General features: G+C 41.8%; 1 protein-coding gene across 2 annotated transcripts in view; it reads left to right on the top strand.

Annotated features, from left to right (window-relative positions):
* Window positions 1-1029: 1029 nt before the first annotated feature.
* The window catches only part of fam222ba (family with sequence similarity 222 member Ba), a 52333-nt gene continuing 28610 nt past the window's right edge, over window positions 1030-24752 (top strand). Inside the window, exon 1 of one of the 2 annotated variants that reach the window (XM_054754176.1) lies at window positions 1030-1156. The gene's annotated coding sequence lies outside the window, so the exon portion shown is untranslated. The other variant, XM_054754177.1, reaches the window with a different exon arrangement.

Below are 24752 nucleotides of genomic sequence, written 5' to 3'. Positions count from 1 at the left end.
GGGCTTTGGGGGTGAAAAGCAAAAGGATTTGAATCATACCAGTCGACACTCACGTTTTCTCCAGGAAACTCCAATATTTTCTCCTTTTTTCCTGTCGCCCTCCCGTTTTAATAGTTCATATTTCATAATAGTTCATTTATCATTTTCCCATATTTTCACATTCATGAAAAAAGATCACAAACCTACACAAACCTCGGGGTGACGTATCCTGTAGCAAGTCAGGCCTTCAAAGTAAAAGCACGGCTCAGAGAGTCATTGTGTGGTCACCATAGGCCAGGGGTATCCAAAATACGGCCCGGGGGCCACTTGCGGCCTGTGGCTTATTTTTTATTGGCCCGCGTTGTATTGTAGAAGTGAAATAATTTTTTTTTTAATACAGCAAAAATTGGAAAAATAGAGCAAAAAGGCACAATGTAAAGAGAAAAAGCGGAAATGTTGATACTAATGACGAATAATAACACAATGCTAAACATTTTTTTGGGCCTTTTTATAAAATTAAATATTATATATTAAAAATATCATAGTGGCGCCTCGCATCCTTTAACTTTTCGATATGCAGTCCTCACTGGACAAAGTTTAGACACCCCAGTAATAGGCTGTGCATTCAGTGACAGCTAATGTTAGTAGGTAAACTTTGCCAAATCGCTATCATGAGCTGACAACAGACATAAGTAATGCACGTGCGTGTGTTGCATCTACCTTCTGGGTTGTAATGCCTGCCCAGCAACTTAGGACTGGGAAACAGAAACATCATTTTAATCAATAACAGCTATCATTACTTATGTCGACTTAATTTTGTTGCTTTGTGTTTTTTTTAATATATAAAAAAAATCACCTGTAATCATTGCGGGGGACTTGGGAACTTTTTCGGGTGGCTGCACCCCCATGAAACCGGGCCTCGGGACGTCCACGCCTCACAGATGTCGCTATTGACTTGGTAATGATAGTATAACGTAAGCGTATAGTAAGCTGACTGTACCTTTAACTGCTGAGGAGACGTCGCCGGGTACTGCGCATGCGCCGGAAGTTGCTGCCGCAGACAGCAGCAGCAGCAGCAGCAGCAGTGATTCGGCATCGCAGAGCAACCGGAGTAAATCTGTCCGTTTTGAACCATGGCGACGAACTAAACGATGCCTTTCGCAGAGGTTGACGGAGAGTAAGTAGCCGCGTCTTTGCTGCGCATCCTGCTTGCTCCATACCGGGTGACACCGTCACTGTTTTATCCGCACAGATATTCGGAGAAGACGAGGAGGGAGAGGGCAACAATGGGACTATATGTTTGAGACGAGCTAAGTTAGCTAGCCACTCAGCTGGCACTCTTATTACTAGCAACCTGCGGCTTTGTAGCTCCGTTACTGCTCACCCTGTGCTTTCTGTACGTCTGCCCGGCAATCGGACGGCCTAGCGGCTCATTGTTAGCCGAAATATGTCATTCCAGGCCAGTCTGTGCATTTATACATTCATATGTCATATGCATAATAAGTACTGAATGAAACCGGTTCTTTATGTTATTGAGCTGCTTAGGTCAGGGGTATCCAAAGTGTGGCCCTGGGGCCATTTTGGGCCTGTAGATCTTTTTATTGGCCCTTGGCAATTAAAAAAATAAAATGAAATGAATTCATTAATGATGCTAATTTCACGTATGGCAAAAAGCTAAGATATTGTTTTGTTTATATAGTTTAACATATATTGGCCTGCATTGGATTGGTAAATTTAACAACGCTGGATTGTGGAGTCATTCATGACGCATCCATCTATCATATATTTATTTATTTTTATGGGTTATGCTTTTAGTTTTATGGCTCCGAGCAACTTACGTGGTGCATGAGCTGTGTCCCGGTATCAGAAATATCCACGTACTTCGGTCGTGTTTACATGAAATGGAAGTGGCACACACGTCAGTGTGTGCCCTGGTGTGAGTTTTCATCCGTAAAAGGCAAGTGTTAAAGGTGATAACAAAAGGTTGACGTCACCGGGCTCGTCCTGCTTGATCCTGCTTCACATCGACCTCGGAGTGAAGAGGAGGAGAAGAGGAGTGCTGTAGTTTGTGAGGAGCAGCCTTTTTTACCCACTCTAGCATCTAATGGTTGGTGTCTGGAAGGAAGAGGTCTGCCTCTGATCAAATTTCGGGTATCCTAAGGGCGCACTTAACTAATGGGATGCTATCGATGTTTCTCCCCTGATCTTTACACGGCGGAATGTTAATGCCGCTGCTGTTTTTTGGCTTCTCTGAGTCATGTTTTATTGTAATGTCATGGCCGGAGATGATTAAGGACTATGAATGGATAATGCTGAGGAATGCTTTCCATATGGTAAGATGACTGAAGTGTATGCATTGAGCTAAATCCATGTTTACAAGTGTATAATGGTCTTCGGCGTGATATGTGCTGAGAAAATATGGCGTTATCTTTGCTTTAACATAACAAAGGTTAGTCTTTTTTTTTTTGTTGTTTACGGCAGCTGGGAGGATCTGCCCAGAGAAATGTTTGCTTACTCAAGCAAGAGGCTGACCTTACTTGTCCAAAAGTGCAGTTCTGCAATGTAGCTTACTTCCCTAACATTTTTCCAAAGAGCACATAATTAAATTTCAGAACGTGTTGTCTGAGAAACTCAGGCCCCCAGACTGTGCAATTATCGAGTAGAAGGAAACCTTTTTGCAACGAGGTGCTATGTTTCCCAGCGCAATGAAGATTAATTAGGTCTTAGAAACAAATGACTCTAAGGCCTTTTCCATTTGTATAATGCTCTCATGTCACCTCTATCAAGGACAAAGCCTTTATGGTAGATACTTGGCGATATTGTGATGCTAACAACCTTAAACTGTACCGTAGAACCTCAAAGGTTGATCACAATCTCCGCCGATTTCATGTCAAAAGGAAGGAAATTGAAAGGGGTCAAAATGCCCCCATCATAAAACCTTTTATTAACTGCACAGGAAGTGTTTGAAGCCACATTATAACATACCAATATAGGCATGGGGTTCCGATACCAGCGCAATTCACTGATCGGAAATTTGCGATCCAGCCTGCGTAGATTTGCGATCCGTAAGCCATGCAAAATTGCCTGCAAAATGTAAGTGCAGTGTAAGTTACTAATCTGTGCCTCCACGGCGGCAAATAAACTACGTTTCTAACAAGCACGGAAGAGCAAGGTAGGACAGTGAAGCCATGCTACCCGCTACGTGAGCTTGAATGTAAAGTAGAGAGCATACAAACCGGACACAAGTGTCATGGTTTTATTGAGTGTCTCTGATATTAGGAACTTTTGATTTCTGCGGAATTGTGGAATTAATAAACTAATAAAACAGAATCTACTCTTAAACGCAAAACCTTGTGGAAATTGACAAATTATGAATGATGTGCTGTCATTGTGAGGGAGGTAATTCCCCGGCGGACCGCTCAATTGTGGCGGAATCTCATCACAAACACTAACCCGTACCCTCCCGCACCAATCATGTCAAAACAGCGACCTTTAACACTGGCTGAAGTTGCCTTAAAAACTTCGGAGCTAGTCTCTTACGGAGCATGAATGGAAGCTAGCCGGGTTAGCTTAGTTTAGCAGAGCATGCTAGTGCAGCTCAGGCTGTGTGAGTGTGTTTACACCGTGTTGTCTTGTTAGTGCAAATGACGTTGTGCAAGTTGTGAGTGAAATAAGGACGAGAGGCACGTTTATCCTCACTCCCAGCTCATCCTAACCGTCAACAGACATTCTCAACACTTACAACACACTTACGGACTTCAAAATAAGAGTGCTGTTCACCACATCCTGTCTAATTGTGTAAACAAAATAAGGGTGTCATAAAAAAGTATGTTACATTAATAACGCAATTGGAATTGCATTGGTGACGCCGTCTTCCATTAGTTTGTTAAGGATTTGTAGCAATCCCATTAAAAATAAAGCTAGCCAGGCTACATCAGTTTCTGAAATACTGGGCAAAATTGTTCAATGATGTATATTGCATCAATAAATGTAATGATTCTAAAAAAAATTTAACGGGGAAAAAAATGAAATGGAAAAGATAAAACAGACTTTTTTTGTGTCCTGTAAAATTATTTTCAATCGAAATCATTATTGATAAATGTGCTGTTTGCAAAATACGTACACAATTTATGCTGCACAGACAATATTGACCAAGTACAGGAACTTTGTAAATGCAAAAAATAGCTGCTTTCGTGTCCTCCGCCATCACGCTCGTTAATTAGCATAGGAAGCGCCTTGAGCGCCTTCTGTTTTGCTTCTAACACACACCAGCTACAAAGCAAGCTAGGCTATAGTTATGGCAAATAAAATCTTATTAAGTTAATTATGTATTGATTTCCTGCGATTGGCTGGCAACCAGTCCAGGGTGTACCCCGCCTCTCGCCCGAAGTCAGCTGGGATAGGCATTTGCATAACCCTAATGAGTCAAATTTGGACGCCCTTGCCAGGTTTTTAGTCGGCAGGTTTGTGTCATAATCCTACTGTGGCTTCCTGGACATATCACCCATCCCTAATCACAACATAGAAATATTTTACACTTTCCTGTTAACAGGACTTCCTGTTTTTCTGGCTTCCATTTCTGACCTTCAATTTACCTGAAGTTGCTTTTTGGGACATGCATACATGATTACATTTGTTCGTGTCTGTAGAGAGGAGGTTAATTAAGCTTCATAGAAGATAAAGTAATAATGCTCATAATATTATTAAAGCAAACAGAGCTCCTGTATTGGAATAGTACCTGTATCTTAGGTATCGGGATGGACTCGGAAATGAAAAAATGTGGATCGGTGCATCCTGATTGTTAACGGTGAGAAATAACCACACGGTCTGCTCACACTACAGCTAATGCTAGCAGTCACCGCATACCCTGGCGTCGCAGCATCCCTGGCATTCGATGAGTCCACTTACTCAACATGACTTCCAGTAACGATGACCTTGCAAGATTTGTTGAAGTCAGTCATGATGATGTTCGACGTCCGTGGATTTTTCGACATTTGAATTCCATTTTCCCCAAAATGTCGATCGGTTTAGGGGTGCTCCAATCCGGGTTTTATGCTGCCGATACCGATCATCCATGAGTGAATCGGCCAATACCGATCACATAGATTAACTCATTCAATCCCAGCCGTTTTTCAAAAGACAACCCCTTCAGTAGCGGCCATTTTAGACTATTTTTTTTTTTTTACCCCTGTCCTGTCCAGCCTTTAAAGCAGATAGAATTGTAGATCTAAATGCCCTCAAGTGCTCAACAGATTTACTCTGCCAGGGAGAAGTGTGATATACACTTCCCCTGTTATACAGAATTGATTTGACTTTGATGCTTGTTATTATGCAAATTTGGAGCAGCCGGACCGGAGCAGGAGGGGACAGAGAGGAAGAGAAAAGAAAACAGGGGGGGGATTAGACTCCCGTTTTTCATCAAAAAAAAAGTTTGTTTCTACCTTTTTCCGTTCTTTAGTAATCAGCAGTAGAACATAAGTACGTTTCAGGAAAATATCAGTTCCCGAACAGAAAAGGGAGAAAACCAGCTTTTTGTGAAAAGATACATTTTAAGCATAACTTTTGCTTTGACACAAATATTTTTTGCTTTTGTGACAGTTCAAATATCTAAACAACTATACCACAACACAAACAACACAAAAAAGGGGTTGTTTTACGTCAAGATAACAATGTATTTACAAATTTAACACCATGAACTATTTACAATTTGCACATTTGGAACTGAACTATGGGTCTGCACGCGTGTGCATGTGCGCATGCGCATGCATTGGTTCTCAATTTCCCTACAAGGCGTAACCTTTTTCGTGTATTTTTCGTGGCGTGTTTTGCAGGGCATTTATCGGCATATGCCGATCATGTGTTTTTTCACGGAAATCGTCCGATACTGATCGGTGGCCGATCGATCGGAGCATCCCTACTGTGGAGCATTCCAACTGTGAGTTTTCACTGAGAATACATAGTGTTGTTGGTACAGTAGTCATTCATTCATCCATCTTCTATGCCGCTTGTCCTTACTAGGGTGGTGGGGGTATGCTGGAGCCTATCCCAACTAACTTGGGGCAAGAGGCGGGGTACACCCTGGACTGGTGGCCAGCCAATCGCAGGCCACACATAGACAAACCGCCTTTCACATTCACATTCATACCTGTGGACATTTTAGGGTCTCCATTTAACCTAACATGCATATTTTTGGAATGTGGGAGGAGGCCGGGGAGAACATGCAAACTCCACACAGAGATGCTGTTGTGTTGTTTCTGATGAAGCATGCGCATGACGTGGGAGTTTGCACAGGCTACCTACAAAACTGAGCAGACGAGCCCGAATGTCAGACGCACCTGGTTCATTTGTTCATGTCACGCTGGTCAGCAGAGTAAATGACTGCTTTCCACCAAAGGGAAATACCACTTGCTCATGAGTCATGTGCTGACTCTTTGACCTGTCACCACAAACTCCAGAGTCTTTGCTGACGGGGAAACTGACAGAAAAGCAAAGTTTGCCTTTTGGCTTTCCTGCCAACCACTGACAAATGTATTGGAATTAATTGATTTCTAGCTTTTAAAGTGCAGCTTCTTGCCTTTTTTTTTTTTTGCACCAGCTGTATGTGCATATCCTGTACAAGGTTGAAGCTTGCAAACAAATGTTCACATTTTCTTCCCTTTGATCAACAAGTTCTCTATCTGGATGAACTTTTACCTCCTTTCAGCTACTAAAATAAGCACAACAAGCGACAACCTTCTCTGATAAGCGTCTGCACCTTAATATTGTATATAATTATTAAATACGACTTTCAAAGTTGCTTTTCAAATGCTGCCAAATCTGCAATTTGGACCACATCCACATGAAATTTTGTTGGCCCTCCCAGCTTCCCAATCCTGCATACACATAGCAATATATCAGAGAGGGATTTTTATATTTTAACGCACTGGAGCTTTAAAGGTCAAACACAATCAGTTCTGAGACGCTGATCCAATTTATTCATACTTCAAAACAATGTGCCCTATGGGAAACAATGGGAATAGAAGCAATAGGTACCTTTTTATTTACTTTACAGGCAATATTTTAAGTAACATTCCTAACTGTCACAAAATAATGCATTGTGCAGTCCAGTGTTTCCCCCAGGTCTGCAATCTTTCTATGGCAATGGGGGTGCGGGGCTAGAAGATGTCATTGTCTAATTTGCATAATTGGCCATGATGTGTGGACTGGTAAAATGGAGCTTTTTGGTTTGTGTCATAACAAATGTGTGACATTACAACAGAACATTAAGTTGTTGACTTGCGGGTGTTGGTTGCATTACGTGCAGCAGTAACAGGGTCTCCTCTCGGATTTTCTGAGGCTGTGGTTGGTGGGCTGCATGGGACTGCCGCTGCTCTGTCGTGCCGCTGCCGCGTCTGCCATATATTTTTTTTTTTTATGACAAATAAGAATTTGTATTCATTTACCTCCCTTATTTAATGTTTTTCCACAACCAGCAGAACTTGAAAGGCGAACATTGCAAAACTGTTAATTTAATGGTAAGCAATGGGGAGCATTTTTAAAGTCTAAAATGTTGAGCCTTTTGTTCCAGTAGCACGAAGAGATGATTAGTACAAAAGTACAGCATTTTGTACAATGGTATTTGACACAAACCTAAATTTAATTTGATGCCTGTTTTAGACCAATATGAATACTTGGGAAATGAATTGTTCAATAATATATTTTTTAGTTCAAATTAACACAATAACTAATAAAATAATTTCAGTATTTCTGTTATAGAAATGTGTGGTGTATAAAGAGTATAAATTGAGAGTCCAGGGTTATGATAGCACAGGTGCATCCAACTTGCAGCGCTATTAAAACTACATTGACAAGAGGAAAGGAGATGTGATGTATTTGTGTTTTATTTGACTGCCAACATTTAATTTGTACTTTATTTACAAGGCACGTCTCTACTCGGTGTGCTCATTTGTCATTAAATGCAGGCGTCATGTTTGAATAGAACACTTTTTGTGATTTTTGTGTTTAATAACTTAGGCACACATCTCACGTTTTGAAGACAAGCCCTAAGTACTATAATGATAACAAGAGAGCAACGTTGTTAAGTTACACTTAAGAAAGTGAGTTAGCCACTAGCTCTTTGACTCTTGGACCTCTCGGTGGCAGCTAGCTAGCTCGGAGAGGCAGCGAGAGGCGAAATGTTTAAACAAAGATGCCACAAAGTTGAATGACATTGAAACGTCAGCGATCACACACGCTGGCTTCACCTGTGCCGAGCTGTCGTCAATTCTCGTGATAATAAGGCATAACGTGAGCATGAACACAAGACGCGTACTTTAGTCAGACGTGCGTAAATAATAAGCTAAATTTGTATCCATATAGCATGTACAGTATATCCATTCATACAATATATTAGCATTTTTTTCAACTTTAAAAAAATAATTTTTAAGGTGTGGTGACCTGTAATGCTGACATGTGATTTAAAAAAAATAATACAAAAATCTTTCATGACGTGTCCTGGGCTCCATGTAAGTGTGCGCTGATTTTAAAGATAATGTACACGTCATTGTACATCTAGTATCACACTATGCAGCCCGCGGGGCATTTGCGTCCCGCGGCACATTTACAATTTTACAAGAAAATAAAAATAAATTTTAAAAAAAACAGCAAAAGGAAAAATTGAAAAATCGGCAGTAATTTTACTAAAATAAAGTCAAAATATTAAGAGAAAAAAGTTGTAATTTTCTGAGAATAACAAAGTAATATTATGAGGAAAATTATCATCATTTTAATAGCATAAAGATAAAGTCAAGATATTAAGAGATTTTTTTAAGTCGTAATATTATGGGAAGCAAACAAGAAAAAGTTATAATGCTTCTAGCATATAGTAAACATATTATGGGAATAAAGTCATAGTTACAAGAGCTGAACGTAAAACGTAACGTAAAAGACCAACGTTGAAATAGTTGGGGAAAAAGCAGCTTTATTTTACAAGAATAACGTCAAAATATTAAGAGAAACAAGTCGTATTGTAACGAGAACAAACTCACGATTTCATGAGAATAAAGTCGTAATATTATGATGTCATTTGATGTCATATAATGTCATTTTAGCATCGATTTGAAATATTAAAGAAAAAAATTAGATTTTAAAAGTCGTAATATTATGAGAGGTTAATTGGCGACTCTAAATTGTCCATAGGTATGAATGTGAGTGTGAATGGTTGTTTGTCTATATGTGCCCTGCGATTGGCTGGCGACCAGTCCAGGGTGTACCCCGCCTGTCGCCTGAAGTCAGCTGGGATAGGCTCCAGCATGCCCCCGTGACCCTAATGAGGATGAAGCGGTATAGAAAATGGATGGATGGATGGTAATATTATGAGAAACATAACAAAATAAAGTTGCATGCTTTGGAAAATTAGGCGGGGGAAAATGTATAATATTATGGGAATAAAGTCATAATACGAAAAGAAAATTACCGAAAAAAATATCAAAGTGGTGCTTGAATCGTTTCCTTTTTATGTGGGCCCCATGCTGGAAAACATTTGCACACCCCTGCACTGTGGTGTCGCGTTGAGGGGCGTCTCCACTGGTGTACGCAGCATGCCTTGTGGGCGCTTTGTAAATAACAGTTACGTGTTTGTTGTTGGTGCGTAGTTGTCGATACCCGCATAAAACGGTAGTCCATTGTTGTTGCGCATTTTTTGGTTCATACCATTAGTCTGACTGTCGTTCTGTTTGATGACCGTTGCCCTATGTTGCTGGCTATTGCAAACCGACGTGCTGCTTGCTGTTTCCTGGGTGACTTCAAGATTGTCACAGTATTGATGCACAGATGCGATGTATTGCGCAACCAAGTCGGTCTGCGTGTGAGGTGCTGTAACAACACGCTACACAGACAGTCCTATTGTAATGTTTGTGAGCGAGGGCGAACAGTAGGCCTGTCACAATAATCAATAAATCGATGAATTAAACGATAAAAAAAACAGGTTGATAATTATGGAGCCCTCGATAAATTGACATGTGCATGTACGCACATGTCGTCTCTCTGAGCCACACAGGCTGGATGACATGAAGGTTCACTCTGCATTTGTCTGTGTGCGTTGGTTCTATAGTGGAATGAACAGAACGAGTGGGCTCTCATCTCATTCAGCCCCTTTGAGGAGGCGGGGCTACTAGTGAGTGGATACAGAGGATTAGCGGTTAGCCTCGTGAGGCAGCATACGCTAACATGAATGATGGCACAGAAGCGATGGTTTCTGAGGCGAATGCCACAGCCGACAGCCCCAGTGTGGGAATATTTTGGTTTTAAACAGAATGAACACGGTGAGCGTGTGAACACAGACGACCGACACGGACAGTTTTCTCAACTGGGGGAAAAAAACTACCGATGGGGGTGCCTCGGGAAGCAGAGCCTTCGTCCCGACAGCCAACGCTTACTGAGGCTTTTGGTTGGCAAATGCAATGCAAAATGGTGCGCGCTCACAGACAGTGTCGCTGGCTACATTGCAAAAACATACTTGCAGGCAACTTCTGTGCCAAGCTAATGTGTCACACAGGCACACCATACACTGTACTGGAGTACCATCCAGCGGTTCAAATGTGACTGTGTGGCAGTCCAAATAAATGGCCACCGCAAATAAATGAATGTATGGGAATGTATGTCATCATTAACATTAATGCAGTCTGAAGATTTATTTTCTTATTTAAATGTATTTTTATGACATCATCAATATGCAGACTCAATAAAAGTTAATAGGTACACCCTTGGGAGAACCTGTCATAAAAACATCTATGTTGATGTGTTAAAGTTGGACACAAACAAACTCACGCCCAAGAAAACTGGCCCAACCTCCAGCTGAGGTAAATATTGCTGACCATAAACACCCACTTCTTCAAGATTACTTGAGTGGAATCTTGAGAGTAGGGAGGGGGAGTATAATGTGAATGCAAATGGGACGTACCCGCACAGCTTTCCAGATGCTAAATCCACTGGATGGAACTAGTAGCCAGCCATGATTGGTCTTACAAAATAAAAGCAACTCTTCTCAAGTGGCCTCATCGAGGCCCAGATGCTGTATACCGATGAAGGTTTGACACTCGTCAGCCCGGTGATCCTCCGCGGAACATAACGGCGGCGGTAATAAGAGGATAATATCAAAGCCCTACTTTATTCATGAGACGTCGGCGCAAGACGATGAATAACAGATCACAAGGTACAAAGAGTGTGGCGAACTTAGCTGTCTTTTATGTTTCAGATGTTGCTGGGGATTCACGTGGCGCTCGTTAAATCACACTGATTAGTCGTTCCTCATTCTGTTGTTGTTGATTGAAATGTCCCGGCAAACGTGCGTGTTCTTGATGCAGTAAATTATCTTTGCTGGAACCAACCTGATGTGGAATTTCAGATGTGCAATTTGAATTGGAAATGTGCAACCAGGCTCTCCCCACTTCTCATTTCCCTGCAAGGGGCCAATGAATGTTAAATCTCCAGCAGGTGTTACCTGTGAATTTCATGTGCACAGGAGATTTGATTTTATTTTTTTCCACTTCAGTAGTTTAGTTTTAGGGGCTATCCACGCGGAAACGTTTTCAGGTCAAAACGGGAAAGTATTAAGCCCTTCGTCCACACGGAAGCGGTGTTTCTGGGTGCCCGGAAACGGTATTTTCTGAAAACGGCTTCCAGAGTGGGAGAATGTGAAAACTAGGGATGTAAATATCTTTGTGGTAGACGATTCGATTCGAATCTAGATACACAAGTTACGATACAATTCAAAAATGCTATATTTTAAAAACAGAACGATTCAATTTAATTCTACTGATGTAGAGCAGGCCGTCCAGAAACCGGAAGGTTGGCCGTTCGATCCTCGCTCCCTGCACCCAGTCACTGTCATTGCGTTCCTGGGCAAGACACTTCACCCACCTTGCTTGCAGTGCTGCCCACACTAGTGCATCAATGTTTGATGGTGGTTGGCGAGGCTGCTACCGGCACAGGCGGATCCCTCGCATGTCAAACCGGATATCCGAAAATGCCAGCTTATCGTTTCCGTGTATACAAGCAACCCGCTTCTTTCTGAAAGCGATGACCAGAAGCGAGCTTTGACGACAAGCCAACATAATTTCTGAATATTTTGACTGGCATCCCAGTCGACATTCTTCTGATATTTTGTTGTCTTATACTCTAGAATGACACGCAGAAGTAATTCCACTTTGTCACAAGTCTGGGCGAGCCTTGCAAGGCGGAAGACGACGGACTTCTGCGCATGCGTTTTTTCTTCTTCTACAGTTTGTGTCACGTGGTTCCGTCTGTGTGTCTGTTTACAGCGCCACACGTAGGTGTGCCTTGTGTATTACATCGTTTTCACCAATTGATCCGTTCCCGTCTGGATGCAACCTGCCAAAAAAAAAAAAAAAGTTAAATCCTGGGAACGTTTCCGTCTGGACAAGGCCTTAGAAGAGCTGATTGTCTTCATATCCCGCCACCCACCTTTTCCAGTGTGTCCTCTCAGCTGTGTAGTGTGCTTTAAACAGGTTGTTTTTCGTGAGTGGTCAAAGTCCGGAGGCAACACTGTGAGGGTCAGAATCAGGTCAGGCCAGGAGTCAAAAACTGGGAGCACATGATCCATCCAGATCAGGTGTTGTGGACATTATGGGCAAGTGGTGCCGGGCCCTGAGAACAAAGAAGTCACCTGCAGGGCTGTAGGTCATATGGCATTTAGTTTGTTCACATGGCTAGATTTGTTTTTTTGCCAAATAACTGCAGGCTTTAGGTCTGGTTTTTACACCCTGTGCTTACCCTTGCGACATGATTGTGCTTTTTATTTTGTTCTGCATGGATTTGCATGTTGCAGGTTCCAATTAGGGGGGGAAAAAAATCTTTTCCATTGCCGGGTAGTTTGCATGATCAACAAACCTGAAGCCCCAAGCCAGGGAGGGCAACCAAAATACACAGACACAAAAGGCTTTTAGCAGTTGTTGTGTCTTCATCTTGAGGGCAATCATGGAAGAATGCAAGCCTCGCTGTGACATTCACAGGAGGCGTGAGGGCATCACTGTATGATCAGCCTCGGCGGAGTCACTGGAGACAACCGAGGCGGTTTATCCACCTCCATCTTTGCCGGAACAGCAGAGGAGCAGGGCAGATGCGGCTATCAGTTTATGGCACAAGATAAGGCCGTCTCAATCAGATCACAAGAGCCTCCACTGATCCGCTACACCCCCAAAACGACATTACTCCCTCTCTAATGAAAGCCTGCAAGGCGAGCCCCATATCATATTCTAAGCAATGCTAATAAATGCCATTATCGTGTCTGTGGTTGCTGCTACCCTTTTCCACTGTTCTTGCCAACCGTGCATATCAGGGCATCATTAGCTGCAGCTACAGAGGCTCTGAGCGTGACCCAGTCTGCGGGGTCACAAAAGAATGCCGCAACAAAGCACCAGTAAAGCCGCTGATGGTGGAGGGGATACAGAGACAGTGAGCTCAACGTGTCATACTTGGCACAGACGTGGATCAAGCTTCCAGAGGATTAGACGAGGAGGGGGGAGGAGATGTAAAAAGTCTGTCGGCTAATTGGGCTTTATTTTTAATATTTCAGACGGTTCATTAGAGACTGAATTTCTGCTCTGTTTGGAGTCTTTTTGGGACAGGCCTCACAAGCTGAAGAACAGGAAATCTATCTCCAGTTGGTCATGGGAGTCAGCTTACTTACATTTTTAATAGAAGGCAGCTTTTGCTAACTGGAATTTGAGTTGCATGACTTTTGATTCAGAATTTTTAGCTACAGAGCTACAGAACATTGTGCCCTGGTTTTTCAAAAAATAATTAATGATACATAATTGCTGTTTTGTGGTTTAATATGTTCTATTATTAGTAAAAAAAATGCATATGTAAGCAAATTGTACAAATTCATGCCCGAAAATAAGCATTTTCAAGTTTAAATGAACAAAAATACAAATATATGGTAATCAAATGACATGATATGAAGTGTAATACAGTGTCTGTGACTTGTGTGCGCCTTTAAGAAGCGGGGCTTGGGAAGTGACGTGTGTGACGTCAGCTGGCTAGAGTTGACTGTTAGCTGAGTGCTAGCAGCAGCTTCGCAGTATAGAGAGTGGTCGACAGCAGCTCCTGTGTGAATGTTCACTGCATGTGTTCCCTGCTTGTGAACAAAGCGATTGAAGTGTATCCTGAGTTTCTCCTTAACTGCAAACAGCGGCAGAAAAGTAGTATTCTACACTGGTCTCTAGGTGTCAGTAACGTTACACTGACAAGACAATAGCCATGACGAAGTACCTGTCAATGCTATGTGCTAGCTTATCTTATTTATGTCTAAAATGGCTTATTTTCTATTATTATGTCCACTGTAGTGTAAAGGTGACTATAGGGATGTTATTTCATGTCTAGAGGTTTATAATAATGGTAAAAACCGTATTTAGAAGGTCATAAACAGGTTTTCTATGCTCTAACTACGAAAATATTCTAATTATTAATATTGAATCCTCCTTTGCGGAAATTCACGTATCGCGGTTGGGTCTAGAGGTAATTAACTGCGCTAAACGAAGAGCAACTGTAAACTGATCCCTTTTTTAAATTCACTCACAGAAACTACTCAGGAAAGTATGTTTTTCCCCACATCAAGTTTTTCAGAAAGGAAAACACCGTTGTTTTACCAATTAAGTCCTTTTTAAAAGGAGAAAAAACATCACAGACACTGAAGCCCAACTGGTTTAGTTGGGCCTCAACGTTAAACATACACACCACGCATTTACAACAAAATAAAGCAGGGTCTTGTTAGGAATATGAACATGAACATAGTCTACTGACAGTTAGTCCTGCAGATCTAAACACAATTGATGGGGTGTTGGGATACTGACTTGCTAACTTTGCGAGCTGTATAAACTCACTCTGTTTACTTTCCGTCAGTGGATAGGGTTGGGACAATCTCTCTGCAAGTGTTACGATCTCCTGTGTCTACCCTAAAGATGGACCATATGGCCTCAAAGCCATATTGCGAGATGTATTGCAATATCATCTATCATGATGTATAGTCTTTGGCATATCAATGATAATTCCAAAGCAGGTTACAGGTTAGGTTCCTCCTTTGGTTGCTGACGGATGCAATAGTGTATTGCGTCATTTCCGGTTTTCTCATGCAGCCTGTTGTAGCTTGTCGTTCTCAATTTTGTCTGACACGGCTTGGCTACGTCTAGGCTACGTGCAACTAATGATTATTTTTGTAGTCAATTAATCTGAAACTTGTTTTGAGTAATCACAGGCCCTAGACCAGGGGTGCACAAGCCTTTTCTCGCGTGGGTCACATAGCGACAAATGAAAGGATTCAAGGGCCACTTTGATATTTTGTAAGATATGCTAAGAAGTTATATATATATATATTTCAATAAAAAACTGCATCTCAGCTTTTTGGTATGGGTGAAATAACCCATTGCTGGTACCAACTTTCATTTTTGCTTTTGTTTTTTTCAATTTTACAAATATATCGTAATATTAAGACTTTATTCTCATAAATAAATTTGTGGATTTTTGGAAAAAAAAATATTTTGTTTCTCCGAAAATAGGCAATATTTCCCACAGAAAAGACATCTGATTCACTTTAGGTGGGTAATAGTTTAATAATACTACAGGTGGAATGTACCACATACGTATACCACTGTTAAAAAAAGACCAGTATTTTATATATTTTCCAAAAATGACAACTTTATTTTATTTTTTGTTTCTCATAATATTATGACTTAAAAAAATATTATGAGTTTATTCTCATAAAATTGCGTCTTTTTGTGTGTTGAAATATGACTTTTCCCTCATAATATTTTGACTTCTCGTTAAATTACAGCATTTTCCCTCAACCAGATGAACGTGTAAATTTTCTCCTCGGAATTACGACTTTATTCTCATAATATTTTGACTTTATTCTCATAACATTAGAACTTTTTCCGCAACCTAATTTTCCAAAAAATTACAACATAATCCATTGCATGAGAAGGGAGGGGGGAGCGGTCAAAACGATCATGATAGGTTGCGCATTTTGATGTAGTTTTAAGCAGGTGAATTAAGACTAAAACAGTAATAAGTACTTTAAATTGAAGAAAAACAACCAATAATCAGTTTTTATGAGAGGTTTGGGCCGGAGGCAAATGCCTGTGTTTGCCTTGTTGTGAATCCGCCCCCTGCACACATCACCTACGACCCCGCTTCTTAAACGTGCACACAAGTCACAGACACTGTATTACACTTCATGTGCCTTATATTTGTATTTTCCTTCATTCAGCCATTTTTATGCTTGAAAATGCTTAATTTAAGCCCTCAATACATACAATTTGCATACATATGTGTTTGTTTTTTTTATTTTTTTACTAAAAATAGACCATATTCAACCACAAAACCACAATCACTATTTGGTATAACAAAATAACGGATAGAAGACGATAAATGTATGGCTTATAATTGTGGAAGGAGTCCTTCAGCCTGGTTTTGGAGCTGTGTCAGGATGCGATGGAGGCTACTTTGAGAGAGCTGCAGAGGGGAGCAGGCCGTCAGCCTTTTGCCGTGACCCTTCTCAAGGCCTGAGTGTGCGTTTTTTGTATTTTTTTCCCCCCCATGTGTGCGTGCAGTGCACCGGAGAGCAAGCGGCACTTAGAATGTGGCTGTTTATAACCTCCTCACCCTCTGGTCCTGTTTGCACCCATTGTTGACCACAGTGAATGGTATCTCCGTGCCTTGAAAAGTAACCAGATGACATTCTTCCTGTTGTTGGAAAGGGCCCGGGGTTGTGTGTTGAAAAGCAGTTGAAAGGATAGGCTAAGATTGTGACCTTCACAGGCTAATCTCTGGGCATGTCATTCGCTTGGCCGTATGAAGCAAACGCAGGCCTCTTTTCCTGTGATAGCTGTCAACCAAGTCAAACAAGGTCCAAATTCCTACGCAGTTTTCAACAGTTCCACTCCAGAAGCTGTTTTTTGAGGAATCGGAGGGGGGGTTTGTTGAAGCCCTACTGAATCATTATTCCCGACAGACAGTACGTCTGACACCTACATTGTCCAGACAGTCTGTGCAGCACATGAGTGAGGACTCTGTACATAAACCTGTGGCATCAGCAGCCCCGCTTCTCCGCGCCGTTATTGAAATACAACCACTGCTGCAAATGCATCGGGGATTGAAATGCACTTAGTGAGGCCGTAAACATCAGTGCGCCCTTCCAGCTAGCCGATGTTGTTTATGCTTCCTCCTCTTGGGTCTGTTTGTTGTCTTCAGCAAGTGGTGTGTCATGGAAAGTGCACAGATGCAGTTGGAACTCTGACGGTTCCACCGAGTTTTCTTTTGCGGCATACAAAGCAGAGCCTTTGCTTCATGCACATTAACATGTTTTAAAATGTGAAGGTGACTGATTCATTGTGTGTTTTTGCTCATCAGCCACAATCCTTCTGTGAGACGTGATCACACGTGTCTTTCTCTTTTCTGTGCGTTCTAACGATGTAAAAACAGGTAAAAAGAGGCAGGTAATATATGCGGGTAATGGGACACACCTAGACCGCCTAGAAAGACCGCTATTAAAACACCTCCAAAAACCTCCCACAAGGTTTTCTGGTCTTATAGCCATGCTGTGAGCATGTAGTAACAGGTACATTCATGATAACATGTCCTACTTACAGTATTTTGCCCTATTTTGGTCATTTTAAGCATTAGCGGAACTTCTTTCCTGGACTCATTGATTTCACACAGCAACATAGAAAGGTAACTTGTCCAAACTCAAAATCAAACACACAGCAGCAGTGGTAGCAGCTCCAATATGTAGCTTACCCTTCGGTAGTGGCCTGAGGCATTGTGAGCAAGTATGTGGTTTAGCTAGTCACTAGCTGATGTGGCGGGGTGAGGGGTCACTACTCGACTAACGTAGTTCTTTGGTGTAACAATGTTAACAACAATAATAATAATAACAGTGTCGCTGTAGCTTGGTTAATGTGCACGCCACATTATACAGTATACTGTAAATTGAGCACTTTTTGGAGGTTTTTTCAGAAGGCTTTATTGGCGGAATAGGTGCATCCCAGTACGTGCATTCTTAGCTACATCTTTATAGCTATTTTTATGTCTTTTAAAACGCACAGAAAAGAGAAAGACGTGTGTTCATGTCTCTCATAAGGATTGTGAGTGATGGCCAGAATTCCAAAAAAGTGCCCTTTTCCTTTAAACCCGATGATTGTTGACTTCCTGACAATGAGTCTCTATATTTTGGGCCCCATGATTTCCGCATGAACGGAATCGCGCAATTGGCCAATACTGTTAATTGGCCAATACAATGTACTGTTAAAAGCGGAATCTTGTTGAAATTGACATACTGTGAATGAAATGCTGTCATCATGAAGAGAAGGAATGTTTGTGTGGGGAAGTATTTCCCCGGCGGACCACTCAATCGTTGCCGAATCCAACCACAAACACTAGCCCGCCCCGTCCCGTCCCGAACTAAACATGTCGAGACAGTGACCTGAAAGACCTGCAAAAGTTGACGAAAAAACCTGGAAACTCCTGTCTAATGTAACGTGAATGGAAGCTAGCGGGATTAGCTTAGTTCAGCAGAGCATGCTAGTGCAACTTTTACCACTTGTTAATGCAAACGGGCGTTTTACGGTGCCTGCTGTCGTCGTGCAAGTTCTGACGTTTATTCTTGCTTCCAGCACGTCTTAACCGTCAACAGACATTCCCAACACCCGCAACACACTTCCTTCCAGCCATCAAAATAAGAGCATTCAAAGTAAGAGCAGTTTGTTGAGGATTTCGGAGCAAATATGTGCACAGGCTGATTAGAAAAGTTAGAAAAGTTAGCTAAGCTACATGCGTTTCTGAAATACTGGGCAAAATTGGCCAATCATGGAGTGCATCAATAAATGTAAGGATTTTTGCATTTAGTTAGTGAACGTTTTATTTACTGTCACAAAAGTACACGCTCTATGCTGATAAAATAAGTGTAAAAAAAACAAAAAAAACAAAAACAAAATAAAAAGTAAAAAAATCAAACAATTTGGTAAAAAATAAAATGGATTCCGTAGGGCCCAATATATTGTTGCAGTGAGGTGACCTTTTTGAGTAGAAAAAATACACTTTGTTGGCTTTCTTGCTTTTTAAATGATCCCCAAGCTGCTCTTTGAGCTGGAACAGAGTTTTCACCCTCGACCCTGTGAAAGACATGCAGCCTTCCTGTGTTAAGGCTTTGCCACCTGTATGGGGTTAAGATTGGGGTCAGATCTGTCACGGGAGTCTCCGGGGGCCCCTACTTTGTAGCAGCAAGGGACTGACATGGAACATGCCACAAAAAGAAAAGCCGTCAGGTTCTTAGTGCCTCTTTTGTCCGACATCTTTCAACGATAAATGATTGGCATATCTGCTGCCATTTCCCCCTTTTGTTTGCGTCCATTCGGTCTTGAGAGCAGATAATGAAATTGACCATTATGTGTTTGCAGCCCGTGTGCGCGCACACATGAAACCACAAGGTTGTTTACAAAGGAAGCATTGAATTAGAGAAGGAAAATGTCAACTTTTATCATGCCACTGCACAACCATTTTGCATTAGTTGGAAAATATCCCCCCAAGTAGTGCTACATCCGCCGAATGGGATGGAGATGGAGGACGGGTTGCGGTGGGGGGGACTCCAATTTGAAAGACATTCTTGTAAGTACTCATGTGTAAGGAGTCCTGCGGCAGGTCATGTTGCCGTGTGACAGGCAAGCATTCGTCTTGTTGAGTAGCTCACTTCCTGGGTCTCATTGCCAGGATTTGCGTGTCAGCTTTCTGTAATTAATAGCCAGTAGCCCCCACAGCCCATCGGTAGACCAGGTGCTGCTTGGATCTGGTCTGGCATTGAACAACAGCAGACAAGCTGGCGGTGGACGTTGTTATTGGGGACGGAACTCATTGCCATCTTTCTCTTTGTATACATATCAGCTGACTGTGTACATAGAAACAAGCAGGTCGCCGCCAAAACAAAGAGAGGTTTAATGGTTGTGAATTTTAATGCCGCACTGCTGATGGATATCTTATTGGTAAAGGATGTGGTTCATTTCGTCTACTTTGTGTCAAGCACCATTCCACTCATGTCCTGTGCTGTTTAGCAGAGCTTGCGGCTCTGACAGATTGCCGTCTCGATGGGGAGATTTATCCAGCCAGCACTGCCAAAGGCACTGACACCGTCATTAGGCTTTGATCAGCTGCAGTCTGCAAAAGGAAGAGGGGAGAGTAATATTCTTGATCTAATTACTAGGAGACATTTCAGGCAATGTAATATGTGATTTAACCTCTTCTCAGAAGCTATAAAAGGAAGCTGGGTTAATCTTCCTAGCAACCTCTTTTCCACACGGGGGAGAGCGCCTTAAATTTCCTTGGCTTGGAGTGTGTCGAGAGTCCGCCGACCTGTTTATAAGGCCCTATGATTTCTGCGTTAATGGTATTGGCCGGTTAAATCGGAATCGACCGTTAAACGTGGACTCTCGCACGATGTGAATGAAATGCTGTGAGAAGGAACGCTTGTGTGGGGAAGTATTTCCCCGGCGAACCACTCAATCGTGGCAGAATTGCCTGACAAACACTAACCCAAACGGCGACTGGACTCACCAGAGAAACTTGGCGAAAAAACTCTGAAACGCCTCTCTTACGGAGCCTGAATGGAGGCTAGCTGGGTTAGCTTAGTGTAGCAGAGCGTGCTAGTGCGGCTGTGTGTGAAACTCAGCCTGTATGAGTATGTTTATACCGTGTTGTGTTTTACCGCTTGTTTATGTAAACAAGCATTTTGTGATTCGGGATTTTTTTTCTTCCAAATTCCGTTTTTCCGTTTTCTTTACTTACTTTACCTTTTACAATTTTACCAGCATGGAGTGTGTACATTTAAGACAGTAAATAAAATGTCCACTGATGAAGTGTAGAAATCCTTACATTTATTAATGCAATACATCAGTGGCTAATTTCGCCCAGAATTTCAGAAACTGATGTAGCTTGGCTAACTTTTCTAATGGGATGTCAGCCTCTGCAGACATTGCTACAAAATCTTCAACAAACTGCTCTTACTTTGACCATTCTTATTTGGAAGACAGGAAGTGTGACCAGCAGTTGAGACCAGCTGGGTGCAAGAATTAATGCGCCTCTCGTCCTTCACTCAGAACTTGCACAGCGTCAGCAGGCATAGTAAAACACTCATTTTACTATTAACAAGCAGTAAAACACAACATGGTGTAAACACACTCATACAGCCTGAGTCGCACACAAACAGCCGCATTAGCATGCTCTGCTAAACTAAGCTAACCACACTAGCTTCCATTCACTCTCCGCAAGAGAGGAGTTTCCAAGTATTGTCCGCAACTTTTGCCGGTGTTTCAGGTCACCATTTTGTCATGTTTAGTTTGGGAGGGGGCGGTTTGTGATGTTTGTGATGAAATTCCACCGTGATTGAGAGGCCCCCCGGGGAGATACTTGGCCAAACAAAACGTTTCTTCTCCTCACGACAGCATTTCATTCATATTATGTCAATTTCCTCAAGATTCTGCGTTTATCAGTAGTGTCCCGTTTTTTTTGGCCAATTCCACGATTCCAGAAATCATACGATGCCCTCTGATAATTGTGAAGTTCTGAGTGATATAAGGACGAGAGGCACGTTTATTCTTGCACCCAGCTCATCTTAACCGTAAACAGACATTCTCAACACACACACAACTAGGCCTGTCAAAATAATCCATAAATCGATTAATCGAACAATTAAAAAAAAAGTCAAAAAGGAAAATTTTGCATACATGTGCATACTGTATATGCCTGTTTGTTTTCAGCATCTCTCTGTTCCACACAGGCTGGATGACACGAGGGTTCACTCTGCATGTGTCTGTGCGCATTGGTTGTATAGTGGAACTAAAGAACTCTATAGCCTTCCTCTCATTCAGCCTCTTTGTTGTATGCGGAGGCGGTGCTACTAGTGAGTGGATACAGACAGAGTGCTGGCGGCTGGAAAGTTAGCAAGCAAACGCTAATATGAATGAAGGCACAAAAGCCATGGTTTCTGTCACAGCTCCAGAGTGCCGGTGCAGCAGAGCCTTCGTCCCGACAGTCAACGCTTACTGAGGCGTTTGATCGGCAGAGAAAATATAAAACAAAACAGTGCAAAATGGTGCAGTCTCACAGCCAGTGTCGCTCGCTACATTGCAATAGAAATGCAACCTTTCAATACGGTTGAAAAGCCAACATTTTGGGAAATGTTAGTAATGTTTGACAGACAGTACGAATTGCCTGGGAGAACGTACATGTACACGTCACAAACGGCAATTCCCGAACTGTACCTGTATAACCGAGTGAAAGAAGACGTGTTGAAGGACATCACAAACATTGCATTTTACTCTGCCACTGCAGATATGTGGTCCAGCTCAAATATGACACTACATACTGTAACTGTGTGTGTGTGTGTGTGTGTGTGTGTGTAGTTTTTATTGGATTTTTTTTCCTAAACAGAGACAGGGTCTATTTTGTATTGTTTTGGGTTATTATTGTGATTTTTACTGAAGTGCAATTTTTTGCTAAAAGAGGCTGAGAGTCCATTTTATTTCCATTGAGGTTTTTTTTGGTCTTTTTTTGTTTTAAATTATGTAGAAGCTCTTTTAAATGAAAGTTTATTGCTTTTGATACGATGCACCCCCATTATTATGCCATACACTTCATGAAAAAATGGTCTAAAAAATGTTGTAATTTGCAGCACAATTATCGACCAGCAAAATTTGTCACGGTGACAGGCGTACTTACATTAATAACGCAATTGGAATTGCATCGGTGGATACCTTTTCATTAACTACGAGCATGGGCGTTTACGGTTTGGTGAGGATTTTGTAGCAATGTGTGCAGACGATGACATCCCATAAGAAAAGTTAGCCTGTTTCTGCAATACTGGGAAAAATTGTCCAGTGATGTATTGCATCAATAAATGTAAGGATTTTCACATTTAATTACCCAACATTTTATTTACTATCACAAAAATACACAAGCTATGTTAAAACGGAATTTGGGAAAACATAAAACGGATTTCATAGCACTAACTAATGTTAGCAGCAGCTCATTTGTTATTATGTGCGTATAGCTGCTACTAAAAAAGCTCTTCTTTGAGTTGTGTGCATCCTGCTAATGGATTATTTTGCAGGCCCTTTTGTTACCCGCTCCTCTCCTTTCACTCTACGGCGGGATGAGCGCTGGAGATTTGATTGAACAAATAGATTGTAACAGGAATCGAGGGCTTTGGGTTAATCAGTCAAACATAGTTAAACAATTCTTTGGACATGAAGAGATTAGTCTTGCCTACCCCTTAGCTCATCAGAGCCCATTCTATCCAGCGCAGGCCAGGCTTTTAGGGCCAAGGGCCACAGGCTGTGGCCTGGCCTGCTCCATGGAGAACCACACACTCAGCCCTCAGCATGCTCCATTGCCTCTGAATGCCCCGCTACTCTCCTCTGCCTTTGTTAGGGTACAATTGAAATGATGGATTAGCAAATTAAATGCAGACCTTTCTATTCTTGGACATCCTTTTTGCAACGTCTTCTCAGGATCTATGCCACACACATTCTCAGCTCATTAACTGTATGTATTTTAACTCTGCTTTCCATTTAAAAAAAAAAATACTCCACAGACTCTTGGCCACCATAAAGCCTGTGGGCATCTTTTCTACTGAGGCTGAAATCTTGGACATTCTCTTACATTTTTATGATGAAGCGCTGATCACACTGATAGAAAGCGACTACAGTTGTCCCTCGTTTATAGCGGTTAATTGGTTCCAGACCTAATCGCGATAAATACATTTCCGTCCCTGTTAATAAATTGAGTACTTTCGTAGTTAGAGCATAGAAAGGCTGTTTATGTAAATACAGTTTTTAACATTATTAGAGCCCTGGAGACGTGAAATAACATGCCTGTAGTCACCTTTACACTCCTATCATTCATTGTTTGCAACACATTGCGCAACTCTTATGCTGTAAGAACTCGAAACGGCAGCTAGCTAGCAAGTTAAAAAGTTAGCGAGCTAACCAGTTAGCCTCAATTTGATTTTTTCTAAACTTAAGAAACCATCAACTTACCACTTCCACACAGAATGGGAGGATACCTTTTTCCACTCCATCATGTCGGACATGCTGTGGGTGATTTCATGACTTCATGCAGTGCCCAAAGGAGACTGTACTTCCTGAGAAGACTGAGGAAATTTGGCATGTCCACCACAATCCTGAGTTGCTTCTACAGATGCACTATCGAAAGTGTCCTTACCGCCTCCATCACTGTTTGGTACGGTAACTGTACAACACGTGATAGGAAGGCACTCCAGCGGGTGATCAAGACCTCACAGAACATTGTTGGGGCAGCCCTCCCCTCACTGCAAGACATTTATAAATCTAGAGTCCTACGCAGAACACACAACCTCATCAAGGACAGCACACATCCACAACACTCATTATTCACACTCCTACCGTCAGGCAGACGCTACAGGAGTTTGAAGTCCAGGACCACAAGGCTGGCAAACAGCTTTTACCCACAGGCCATCAGGCTTCTCAACGAAGCACTCACACATTTTTTTACTAATATAGACCACAGTCTACTACGAAATAGTGATTATTTATTAATTAATTCCTGAAAAAACATGTTATAACGAGGGAGCGATAATAGAACCGTGATATTGCAAGGGATGACTCTATCAATTGATGTCAACAACTGCCCCTCTGGAAACCTTTAATCAATTTCACTGTTTTTCCAAATAGAAGTACAGTTGTCCCCCGTTT

This window comes from Dunckerocampus dactyliophorus, chromosome 16 (genome assembly GCF_027744805.1).
Source record: "Dunckerocampus dactyliophorus isolate RoL2022-P2 chromosome 16, RoL_Ddac_1.1, whole genome shotgun sequence".
Classification (NCBI taxonomy): domain Eukaryota; kingdom Metazoa; phylum Chordata; class Actinopteri; order Syngnathiformes; family Syngnathidae; genus Dunckerocampus; species Dunckerocampus dactyliophorus.
Note: the sequence above shows the minus strand (reverse complement) of the source record. Positions and strands in the feature narration are given on the sequence as shown.